Genomic DNA, 12,770 nt, shown 5'->3' on the forward strand with positions numbered 1-12,770 from the left:
TTCAGAACTTGCAAAAGTAAATCTATGCAGGTAATGTACCAAACAAGCATGGTACTGATATCCTTGAGCAAGCAAATGTTTCATTTCAGCTCTGGGACATGCATATACTAAGAATAAACTGTAACACATTTAGTAAGAGGGAATGTCAGGAATTGGGATCTCCAAAGCACAAGAACTGTTCATAGACTGGGAACAAAGTAGCAGTCAATTGCTTTGAGTGAGGCTTCAAATATATAATATTTAGAAGTGGAAACTGCAAATATCTTGCTATGCTTATTTTTAACTCCTCACCCAATTACCTTCAGAAACTTGCAAAATTTACAGGCTATAATGTACCTAGTAACTGGGAGCATTGAGGCTGGACTTGAGGTGTCACAAAGAGCAAGAAGAAATCAATGTACATGGCCTTAATATTCAAAATAAAAATAGGGAAAACCAACAGAAATGGGCCTAGCATCCCTGACCCAAATTGCTTCAAGAACTTTGCTTGCAGAGAGTTTGCCAAAGAGAAGAGTAACTTGACATTCTCTAGTGAAATTACCAGGAACTGGATGATTCCTCCATTTAAGGAATAGCTGGATGATTTGTTTTTGAAGTTTTTGAAGATGCAGAAAAACATGAAGTACTGGAGATCATGTCCATAATTTCTGCATAACAAGGCTGAGGATGCAAACAAAATTCCCCAAAGGGTTAAGAAAATCAACAGGAAAGGATGAGTAAAAACGATGGTAGAGAATAAATTCTAAAGCCTGACAGAAAAACAGATCTCTGTTTTTACAAGAGAGGCTGAAATCAGCATTCTTATGGTAAAAACCTTTTTGTAGGATAACAGACACTATGCAGATGCTGCTAGCGAGTTTCTTCACAGCACTACTGACTGCCAAGAGTAAGGAAAAGCATGATGACAAGACACTGATGACAGGGCACTTTGAAGTCAAGCTAAACAAACAAGCTCAACAAGAGACTCACACAAAGTCTAACAGAAATTAAGCACCCAAAAGTGTGTTTCATAATAGCTTGTCACAAAAGATACACTGAAGTTAAAATCCAGGAGAGATGCAATTCTAGAGTGAATGAAAAAGAGTGAATGGATTGAGAAATGTTGAAAGCTCGTACTGACCACAGATAAAAATATTTTTTGTTGACAGTATAAGGAAAAGACAACAGTACAAGGAAGAAGTCATATTTAGGTACCAAAATGAAGGCACTTAAAAGTTCACAACAATTAGCAAAACTCACAAGTTAAAAACCTCTAGGGTATCATTGTACATGGGGTAAAGGAACTGAACGAGACAAAGTTAAAGCAAGAACAGTAGCTGACTGCCCATGTTTTGACCCTAAGAACAAAGAAAGCATTACCTACCAAAAGATATGCATTCTACAGTCTTAAAATTTCATAAAGAAAACAATCTCTATCATAAAACAGATTAGATAAAGTTACTTGTTTTCTTTATTTGAATGAATCTGGTTGATAAAGCAATAGTATTGAAGTTACATTACTTAACACGGTTCTCAATTACCTTAAACCATTGATTTCAGAAAATCTAAAAATGTTGTTTATAAAGCTTGCAAAACTCAAGATTGAGAGAACAGTGAAACTCCAGAAGCCAGATCATTGACAGAGGTGGCAGCCATTGAGTCAGTTGCAGTGCAGTCAAGTACAAATACACCAAGTAGTTTGTCCCAAAGAAAGTGGGAAGACCAAGAGTTAGATGCAGTCTCCTGAAGCTCTGCACTGAGAAGTGCAGAAGTCTTGGCACCAAACCTGCCTCAGCCACATACAAGCCAAGGATTAATCTCATTGAGTGACATAGCAAAAGAGGATTTGGAAGACACATACCTCAGCATACCTGACCAAGAGATCATAAGCACGTCCAGACATAGTAAGGGACAGACAAACTCTGAATGGGCACCCTCCAGGACAAAGGCGTTGACCTCAGAACAGCCCCAAACACAAGAGGATGGCTCTGAGGATGGTATTCCACCCCCGCTTAGGTCCCAGCAGTCTGAAATGACCTGGGCAATCTGTCGTTGTGTTCAGAATAGACATATTGCAGAGAAAGTCATTCTCAACTGAAGGAACCAGCCCTAGGGACTCACTTGACATAGCTACATCTTCGCAGCACAAAAAATGACAATGATATTTGAGAAAGATCTTGCTTTACTTAGGATGGTTATGTCCAGCTTACCCAGCAGGTAACACTGTAGATGAGCATTTCACTCTTGGCATGTTCTTCACCAGACTGCAGGTAGTAAGCTTGGCAGATACGTGCCCAGAACAACATAGGCAGAACCCAAAACAAAAGCATTAGAAAACCCACAGCTTCCAGAAAAGCCATGTGCAAGAGAAAGCTCAAAGGGAATAAGCCCATGGAGAAGAAACACAATTTTAAAGGGATACAGGTGTATGCACCAGTGGTTGCAAAACAAGAAGCAGCTTTTAAAATAGGATAAGACTTGGAGACAAAGAAAAGCTGAGAAGGTTGCAATGACGTACAAAAGTGAACAAACAAGCTAATAAATGAAGATTGCAAGACCAGTGTGACCCTCACCCTGTCTTTGGCTGTAAACAATTCATATGTTCAAAATGAGTACATTTGGGAGTTTGCAATGTGTATTCTTCTAAACCAGCATTAACAAAAAAAAACCCAAACAAAACCAACCAAAAAAACCCCACAACAAAACCCCCAGGATATAAGCACTGACCTATAACTCCAATGTACTCTATAAAATACTAAAAATAAGCAATGATTTCCCTTCTTTAGTTCACACTGTCAAGTATGTCAGGGTGCTTTATCATTAACAACTACATTTTACATCTATCAAAGCAAAGATATCTATTCCTACATATAAAGGCAAGAAATTACATAGCACTATAGGATTATTGATACTTAAAATGTGTAATGGTGCAGATTTGTTAGTCAGGCAAGTATTAATACCCCTGATTTTACATGGTAGGAATTTAAATGCAAAACATGAGAGGCAGAATCAGCACAACTCAATAATGTATTCTAATTACTACACTCAAGTTATAGCAATACATTATCCCAGATTAGTATAAGCAAAGCTGTACCAATCCCATTACCTATCTCTGCCTTACATTTCCCAAATGCTTTGCAGTCAGGTATATACAACTCCCCAGTCTTTAATTAGGTTGTGGAAAACAGAAGTAAAGCAACAGGAGGTAGAGAGCAAGGGAAGACCTAGATAGAAGCAGCCACATGGGCATTACAGGGGGTCAGGATGGCTCATAATCATGAGAAAGTAACACCCTCTGACCAAACCTGACATTGTGACTGGCAGTTCAGAGTCTTCAAGTACACCATCATTTCTCACAGGCTTTTTCCTCAAGCAGGGCTATTTTTAATAATATTTCAGGTTTGAGAGGTTGACTTAGCAACCTAAATAAGCCTCCAGAAATACTTTGGAGAAAGATTTAGGTGACTTTTCTTCATTTGATTTTATATATCTTAAGGGGGGGTGGGGGGAAATCAGGCATTAGCTCAGAAGCTTAATAACCCTCCATCATATACACACACCTCTAAATCTCCAGCATGGTAGCAGGGACAGTAACCTTTTGAAGTACTGCACTAATTGCATTAGGCTGCTAACAGAGGACATCTGTTTTGCTGAAGCAGCAATGTGACAATTAGCCATGTATAAAGTGCAGTGCCCAGAAGTCCGACGCCTGCCTTTCTTGCCTGTTCAGGGAAGCTGCTTCTTCTTGATTCCAAGGAGAGTTAAATGATGGGGACTTGCACTGCAAGGTGCTAGTATGACAAGAACAGGGGGATTGAGTGTTTACACACTGTGTGTGGCAAGAAATTCCCTTCTCAGTTGAGCTCAGCCAGGACTGTGTCCCAACAAGCCCTATTAATCTGCCCTCTCTCCCAGCATCTCGCCTCTGTGCTGGTGGTTTGTTGCTTTTCTGCCAATTCCCTGAAGGAGGGAGGGTCACATCTAATCAATGCCTCTCCACATTTATCCGACTCTCCTATGGAAGAAAGCCCTCAGACAATGCTGCTTATGGCTTTGCCATTCAGTGCCTGCCCTCAGGAAATAACTTCCAACACCTATAGCAACTCTGCTAGTGGGACTTTCAAGAAAGATGGCAAGCACACTCAGCAGCTTTCAGCATTTGACAATTACTTACGGATCAAAGGGTAAGCTGGGTGGCGGCCATTGATACTATATAACAAATTAATATGCAAGAGATTAGCAGTTGGTGCTGGCAAAGAAAATACAGTTCTTTAGACACAAGTTTCTCAATCGTTTGCACATGGAGTAACTGCAGTACATGCATATATCCCCAAACTTAAGCAAGAAAAAAAAAAGGGAAAAAATTGACCTAATTTTTGTTGTTCCAATTAATATGTTACTGCTTGTGCATTACAGTAGCAATGTCCAGGAAGATCCTTTTTCCCAAAAAATGTTTGGTGGGTGTTGAGTTAGAAGGGATTGAGAAATACCACTTGAAGTCAAAGGTGTTGCTCCTCCTATAGATAATATGCTGCAAGAAATTTTATTGCATTAATACTGCTGAGAGAGGCTTCAGTGTTTCTCACACACATCAGAAAAGCCATGTTCTACCACAGGAAACAGTATGTATCATCCTAAACATCCATCACTTTTATATATCATCCCTGTCAGCAACCCTGCAGCCTCCAGTTTTGTGTGACAGATGGAATGAGGATTTATGGCAGAGAGTGGGGATGTTGAACATGCAAGGGACAGCACAAGGTTGCAGTCCTGGAACTGGGACAGAGGAGAAGAGTTCTTCAGAGGCTGAAGAACTATTGTACAATTGCAGAAAAGTAGGTAGCAGGAAAAGCAACTTCTTCCAGGTTTATTTGCTTCAGGAAAGATTTTTCTTCAGAACATCTTATAAACCATTTCACCGACTGGAAAATCCACTCAGCTTGCAGAGATTCTCAGGATACATACTTGAAAGATCTGTGAAAAGCTACCCCTCCTCAAAATGTCTGTGAAACCTTCAAATGCCTTTCTCAGACCTTTTCCTTTTGCCTCAGGTATTTGCCCTCACTTTCATTTTTCTTGTTTTTCATTGCACTCCTTCCTGTCAGGACGGCCACATGCGCAAAGTAGCTCTCTGCTGCTCATGTGCTTCTCCAGTTAAAGAGACTGTTAACATTTACACAGGAGTGCTGGAAACAACAGGGACAAGCACACAGGACAGTAGAGTATTTCCGGGCATTTCCTATGTCAAAGTGATCTCACCCTTTCCATTTGCTGTGACTTTCCAGAAACAGGCACAGCTCACATGGCAGCTTGTAGCTGGGTGTCTCCCCTCAGCTCAAACTTCAGTTACTGCACCGTCTCCAAAGTGAAGATACTCTGCAGATTTACAATCAGCTTGAACTGGATCAGGTCTGGAAAACACAAGTTAGAAAAAAAATAATCCATGAATAATTGGGAAGAACAAGATCTCTTCACTGACCTATGAACCTCACAGGCTTTGTTACTAATGAGTATGTCCTCTCCCCTATTAAATATTTATACAAACAGTGGGGTAATTCCTTATGCTACTGCACTTGGTAATTTCTGTCCACCTTCACGAGGAGATCACACCGACTGCTTTGTTTTTTCTGAAACCAGGAGACAAAACAACATGAAAGTTTGTATTTGTAAAAGTGCGTATCATAACTCCAGAAACTGTACAATTAGCAAACACAAAGCAAGGCCAGAGAATGATGTTTGTCCACATTTCATAGCTGGTTTTCTCCACTTGTCTGTATTAAAAAAATATGCCTGCAGCAACGTGAAGGCCAAACTTTTTTTCTACTAGTCCTTCCTACAGAGATTTAACCCTGTTACATACATGCATCACCCATACCCTTCTTTTACCACTCATCTTTTCCTCATCCATTTTAATAACATGTTCCAGGCTGAAGAGAATGTCATTAATTCTGTCACAAGCAAATTTCTCCAGCACAGCAAACATTACTCCTCAAATATGCCCTGTCTGATCTGTTTTAAGGCAAAATTTTCTAAACAATGTGGTCACAATTGTATGACATATTTGCAACAAACTGCTTTTAATGAATTTGTGGTTTACCTCCAGAGATCCTTAGGGTATTTAGTTTATGAATGCAAAGAGAGAGAACTGCTTGACCAAATGAGAACTGGAATCACAGATGGATAGTACAAACACTGGATTTTGAAAAACATGCCTTATATTCAGGAAAATCTCATCTACAATTGGAAACAAAAATGAAACTGCTTTTATAAACAGAATTAACTTCTAACTGTTCAAAACAATGGTCTAAAATTTTTTAAAAGCACTGAGAAGTTTTTTATCCTGTTTTGGTTTTTAATTCAGGCTTTCAAAAACTGCATTTCAAGTGGTGGTTGAACAATATCATAGAAATGGTAGATCACAGGGCTGAAATAGCAAGAAATAAATACTTGTCAGCTGAGCACTGTAATAAAGTTTTATGTCCCCTGCACTATAGGTCCCAGTATAATTGTATTAAAGCAAACAGTACTAGTTGCACAGGTAGGGCTGTAGCATCCTAGTATATTTTAATTTCAAGCTAATTGAATGAGTCTATATGTCAGTTTGAATTTCTTTTCAAGTACAGTGAAAAGGTGGACAGCAATAACCAAAACCAAATATCTTCTCCCATGGTAAAGCTCAGTTCAGACTTAGTGTGCGTAAGGTCTGTAATTATGTGATGTGTTATCCACAGCACTGTGCCTGGCAGCCCCTGCTCTGTGAATAAATTCAGACTGCAGAAAGCTTTGTCTGTTGTCTCAGGCTTCATCTCTCTCATGCTGAATGCTGGTGCTGTCATGAAAAGACAGAATAGCAAGAAAATCTGGCCAAGCCAACAGAAAACCACTTTTGAAAGCTGGTTTCCCACCCTGAATGCCCAGGTACTGCTGGGCAGGTCAGTCCCTACTTGCAGGTGTAGCCCACTGACAATCACACGGTCACTAAACGCAAGTCTGTCTGTAGCCAGCAAAGCTCAGGTCTGGGGAAGCATAATGTCCTCACAGCTTACAGCCACTGCAGGTGTGCTTGGAATACAAATATTTAATTTTCTCTTCTTTTAATATTTTCATACACAAATGCAAACACATGCTAAGCTGCTGAAAAACTTAGGCCCTAAGCTCCTCCAGTGAAGTACATAAGACCATTTGTCAATGTTGGCATAGAGGCTACGAGGACAGTTTCCCCATTAGCAAAATCAGGGTGATGGTACCTGGAGCTGTGAAGATTTAGTTGTTATCTTTTGCGCAGCATTCAGACAATACAATGAGGATGCCACAGGAAATGCTATGGATACATACAGTCATGCAGTATTTGGTTCTGTGCAAATTTTGGTGATGCAATAAATCTGAATATACCACTGGATGATAAGGACGTAGAGAAACTGAGGGCAACCTTTGCCAATAGCAACATCCATCCTGCCAATGGAGATCCTGTAAATAATACAGTGTGTGATCAAACAGCAATGAAATTTTAGCATGCCTCATAATGCAAGTCTACAAAGAGACTAACTTAAAACCATGAACAATCTTAAAACCAGAATTTCCTAAAGCCTGAAAATCCCGCTACGTGCACATAACAAAGCAGGTGTGTGGTGCAATCGAGTAGGTGCCAATGGGGAGCAACACAGGGAGCTACGGACAGACAGACATGAGAAAAGGTTTAACAGTAACAATAGATTACACTCCCTGTGACCTGTTTTTAACATGGAAATCATCTTTCCAACATCTACACTTACAGTGTAACCCCCTAAAGGAGTCAGTGCTCAACGCACCTTTCAGAAAGGGAAGGATGGAAAGTCCTCTATCTTTGTTCATTAAGCGTTATGGGTTGATCTGTTGAGACATTTTCTACTGTTCAGATTCATGGAGCACATGGCTTTCTCTGATCAAATGATGGTGTTGTTCAAGGAGAATCATTTTGGTTAGCTCTGTGTTAAGCATCCTGTCAAACACATCATAAGAGACAAGTAATTTTCAGTCCTGACTTCCGAACTACAAAAACTCATCTGAAAAGCTGGATAAAAACCAACAACAAGCTAAAACTGATGAACAACAGCTGGAATTATTCTATTCAATATTTTCTATTTTGTTTGGGGTTTAAGCTTTTTGGGTGTTTGGTGTTGGGTTTTTTTTAATTATAGGAAAGTTTTTTCTTTTGGCAGTACTTAGCAAGGAAAGGGGAGAGGCAGGGTAAATGGAACAAATGCTCTGCTTCTAAGCCTCATAGATACAATTCCTACATTTCAAATTGTATAATTACTTTGTTTTTCCAACATCTGGGCCACTATCTCACCTAGAGAAAATGAGGGTTAATGTGAGACACACGGTAATTTATTGGGAGATTCCTCAGTACACTGCATTCCCTTATGTGGGAGAGACTGTAAGTACAGAGAAAATTATAGACCTCATCTTTTTCAGAGGACAGAAGAGCATGGTCAGAGTGAATAATATCCATGTACTTAGTAATCAAGAAACCCCAAAGATACTGCGTTTTATCAAAATGTTCAAGAAATCTATTAAGGACATTGTATTGTAGCATTTGAACCTCATCCTGAACCAGTCTCATACTGATTGCAAATGAACATGTAATGAACTCCAGGACAGCGTGGTGAAACTGGTTTGTTTAAAGCTGGCCCTTGCTAGGCTAGTGACAGCAATGCAGGCACAGCCCTTTCAAAGAGACCTTTGCTGCCCTCTGCCTGGTTCCTCGGAGGATGCACTGCTGAAATATTAAAATAGGGTAATTTTGTGCTGTACAATTCATACTTGATCTATGCTGAACTACCCGGCATTCTTTCTAGCAGCTGTTGATGTTCTTCTTAAGCAAGCTGAAGGCTGCACAAAGACAACTTCCCTTAACTACAGCATCAGACCAAATACATGGATTAGGACTAGATACCTAAACAGTGAACTGCAGAGATGTGTCCTTTTCTGCCATGACTCAGGCCAATGCCACAACAGCGTCAGACTAGCAAGCCTGAAATCCTGCGTATCTCTGCCTGCAGGTCCCATTGCTCAATAATAGTCTTAAAATCTACGAGTCAGAACCTATGCTCATGTGACTGCATCATTGGAATAAACTTATTTAAAGTATTCAAAAAAGTTATTTCAAAAAGATTATTATACAAAACAGTCCAAAAATTTTCATTTTCTCTGTAATGCTCCTTAAAATGCATTCCTTGTAGAATATCATCATATCACCAGCTGAACCCGGAACAGAATTATATTATTAGCTCATCCTCTGTTTCATCCGCTGTATCTCTACTGAATAAACTATTCAGGGAAAGGACTGCAATGTTATTATTGTTATTCCTTCAACATTAGAATCACTCACTGCGGGACAGCAAATAAATAGTTTCTGGAGTGTTGGCTAAAAATAGCACAGGCTGAGGGCTGAGATTTCTTCACAGATAGGAGGGCAAATTCATAAGCTTTTCACTAAGAAAAAAAGATACACAAAACTCAGCTGAAATATTGTTTCAAATTAATCTAGTTATTTCAGATTCTTTCAGGCTGATGATCTCAATGGATAAAGACAGTTTCAAGTAACCCCTCTCAGAAATTTCTTAATGAAAACTTCCTGAGTTTCTCACTAAAACTTTTATTCAAAAAAAACCTAAAGGAAAATGTTTTAGCTCAGGACATCAAAGTTGAGTTTGAATGCTCTGGCTTTTAGAGGCATTTTGAGTCACTGCAAAACTAAAATGTATTTTTCTGCTACAACTTACTGCTTTGTAGGAACCATAATGATAAAAAAAAAAAAATCCCAGAGAAAACTGTCACTCCAGGAAGAAAGGAAGGAGGAAAGAACAAGAGATGTTGGAATAGGGTCATCCTAAGCTCTCTGGCTGTCTGACATTAAAACTGATAAGGAGAAGTATCCATGTTATGATGGCCTGCATGCTTCCACAAAGGTCATAAATCCAAATAAAATGGTCCTGCGTTTAAGTTTCTGTAAACAATGACAAGTTTGGGAATACTTGTTTCTCACCTTGCTGCAGGCATCAGTTTGGGATCTGATAGCATCAAGGAACTAGACCTTATATCCAGGCTTGGTGTTTATACTAACTATCAAGGTCCTTGATTAAATACTGAATAGCACTAGATCAGGACTGAATCCCATTCAGTGCATCTTTCCAGCTTGATATGTTACTATTCATACGTATTTCCTGAGTTTTCCATGAAATTTTGCAATGCTTCAGATACCCCACATTACCCTAGAGTTTCTGAGATTGTGTCAAAGCCACATTAAAGAGTGGTAAATTACAATAGCAACCTCTCTCCTGAAACAAGACCTCTAGCTATGTCATCAAACAAACCTAAGTAACTGACATTATTTGGTGAGCACTGGCTCTTTCTGTTTTCCTCCTAGTGCTTACAATTTGATTATTTTTCCAAGATATTTCAAGAAGTGCAATGAGGCTGCATGATTTATAACACTGCAACTTCTCTTACCTGCTGAAGACAAGCAAATGTTTGACCTTTTCCCATCCCCCACAGGTTCTCACCGATAATTGCTAATAGCTCTGAGGTTGATACTGTTCCCTAAATGCCCTGGTATGAATCAGCCCAGCCAATCTGAAAACATCACATTTATCTAGTTATTTTCTAACCTCTTCTTCCTAATGTAGACAGAAATCTCCCATGAACGTCAGCGGTGTTAAATGTGTTGGCCTCTGGATCACCATTGCCATTTTCATTGACAACCAAATCAAAAAAGGCATTAAATTATCCATCTGCCAGAGAGCCTTCCTGATGTACACCGTTTTAAGAAACCAGCACTTTCCTTGGTCCTCTTTATACTACTGAAATACAGAACCTTTATTCTTTATTACTTACATGTGCTTTGTGTATAAACTTTAAGGATACATGGAGCAAATCTGCCAGGTTCTAGATGCTGAAATTTTCATCTCATCTCAATAGTCACTGGCAAATTTTTCAAGGAATGAGACAGTGCAGAAGCCTTCACTTTAAGTTGCATTTCTAATGCTGTACAGACACTGGAATATGTTTGTTAAGGCTCAAGAAACAAGGGCAAGAACTGTGTGGAAATTTGTTTTATACAACTCCACTTTATTTCTTGCCCTGCCTTTCTCTTATTCTTTGTTAGGAGCCCCATTTCTGTCCCTGTTAAAGGGGAACACTTATCACAGCTGGGAAAGGTCTACTTTTTCCCTGCAGATGCAGCACAGCACAGAGTAGAGACATCCACACTGGCTTTGCAAGAGTTAACTTCGATGTCAGGAAAAAGCTCACTGCAAAAAGGCAAAATCCTGCCTGGGCTAATGGCTCCACTGAAAACCAGGGCAAGCTCCCTGTACAGCTGGGTTTGACCTGCTCCTGCTCCCCGAGCAAGGTCATTTACAGCCAGTTCAAAAATCTTGGGGCTGAATGTACATCCTGATGTCCAAGTACAGCTGTGCAACCACTCTCCCTTCTCCTCAACAGAACATTTGATATGATGTGTTCCTCCTGTTCCATTGCAGTCACACCTTCCCACACTGCCAAATCATGACATTTATGATCACATTTTGTAGTCGACAACAGGCGAAAGCTGACACTGGTCCATTCTAAGTAAGTTCAAAAAGCAAACAGCTAGAAGAGAAATAATTTGAGCTACTGAAGATTTGCTCAGTCTTCATGTCTCCTTGCTGCTTTACCTGCCTTCTAGCTGATACTGGAAAAAAAATAAATTCTCTCTAATTCTAAGGCTCTCTTCCTGGAATTGCCTTGGTTTTTTTACCTTTCTCCTTTCCTCAGAATTCTTTTTTTTTATTATCACTAGGTAAAAAAAGGACTCCTAGGCCAAGGTGTATTTTAAAAGGTCTCTGCACTAAGCAGTGATCTACTTTTCTTAACCTCTTACCTCTGAGAAAACGTTTGCTCCTCTGTTGAGTAAAGATCTGAAAACAGGAAAACATTTTACATGTTAAATTCAGAAAAATTATGTTTTACAAAGTTAAAACTCTTAGAGAAAACCTTTTATTTCCACCTGATTTTGGAAAAAAACCAAGTTGACCTACATATGCTGTTTTAATTGTCATTTATAGTTACTTGTATAATTATTATAGCTTTCTCTTTCCAAATGCCTTCAGAGCAGAGACATAATTAATTTTTTTCTCTTTTCTTTTTATAGTTTGGTCTCAATTTTATCCATAAGGACATCACCTCTCACACCTGCTGACATGAGCTACTCCAGAGACAAAGAGTTGTGAAGCCATCTTCACCAGGTAACTCCTCTGGTTTCAAGGTGTCCTTGCAGATTTCAGTGGAAACAGTTGACTTATAGTATCATAAGGCTCTGAGCCTCTCCAAGAGCTGCATGAACCCAAAATCTTCAACTTTGCATCTACATTTTCTATATTTTCCTTTATATGCAGATCTTCTGCTGTATGATTGAACAGTTGCATGATGCTGCTCTGGGGAGTCACAGAGACAGAGCTCAGCAATGAGGGGAGGGCAGGGTGATGAAGGACAAAGCAAAGAGCTCCATATCTGATAAAACCACTGTGCTAAAGCCTGACACCTTTCCATGTTTGTAAACAAAACTGAACTTGCAGTTTATTTGCAGGAAAAGACAGTGTGGCCTAGCCAAGTCAGTGAGTCCCCCTCCTTGACTGGTTACCCAGGCCAACTCCAATCATTCTCCAATGTTCTGTCTAGCAGGATATAAATTTTTAAGTGTGATATAAAAGGTGTGTGAGAGAGACTGACCTACACACTGCTGTGTGATCCAGCAGAACAGCTGCCCATTA

At 39.5% G+C, this 12,770-nt stretch overlaps 1 protein-coding gene across 3 annotated transcripts in view; it reads left to right on the forward strand.

Annotated features, from left to right (window-relative positions):
- The window catches only part of LOC121096500 (cytochrome P450 2J2-like), a 112,255-nt gene that overhangs the window by 37,428 nt on the left and 62,057 nt on the right, over nucleotides 1-12,770 (forward strand). For all 3 annotated transcript variants that reach the window (XM_040612466.1, XM_040612468.1, XM_040612467.1), the window contains one exon: nucleotides 12,152-12,245. The gene's annotated coding sequence lies outside the window, so the exon portion shown is untranslated. The remainder of the gene's footprint in view (nucleotides 1-12,151; nucleotides 12,246-12,770) is intronic.

The sequence above is a fragment of the Falco naumanni genome, chromosome 13, assembly GCF_017639655.2.
Source record: "Falco naumanni isolate bFalNau1 chromosome 13, bFalNau1.pat, whole genome shotgun sequence".
NCBI lineage: Eukaryota > Metazoa > Chordata > Aves > Falconiformes > Falconidae > Falco > Falco naumanni.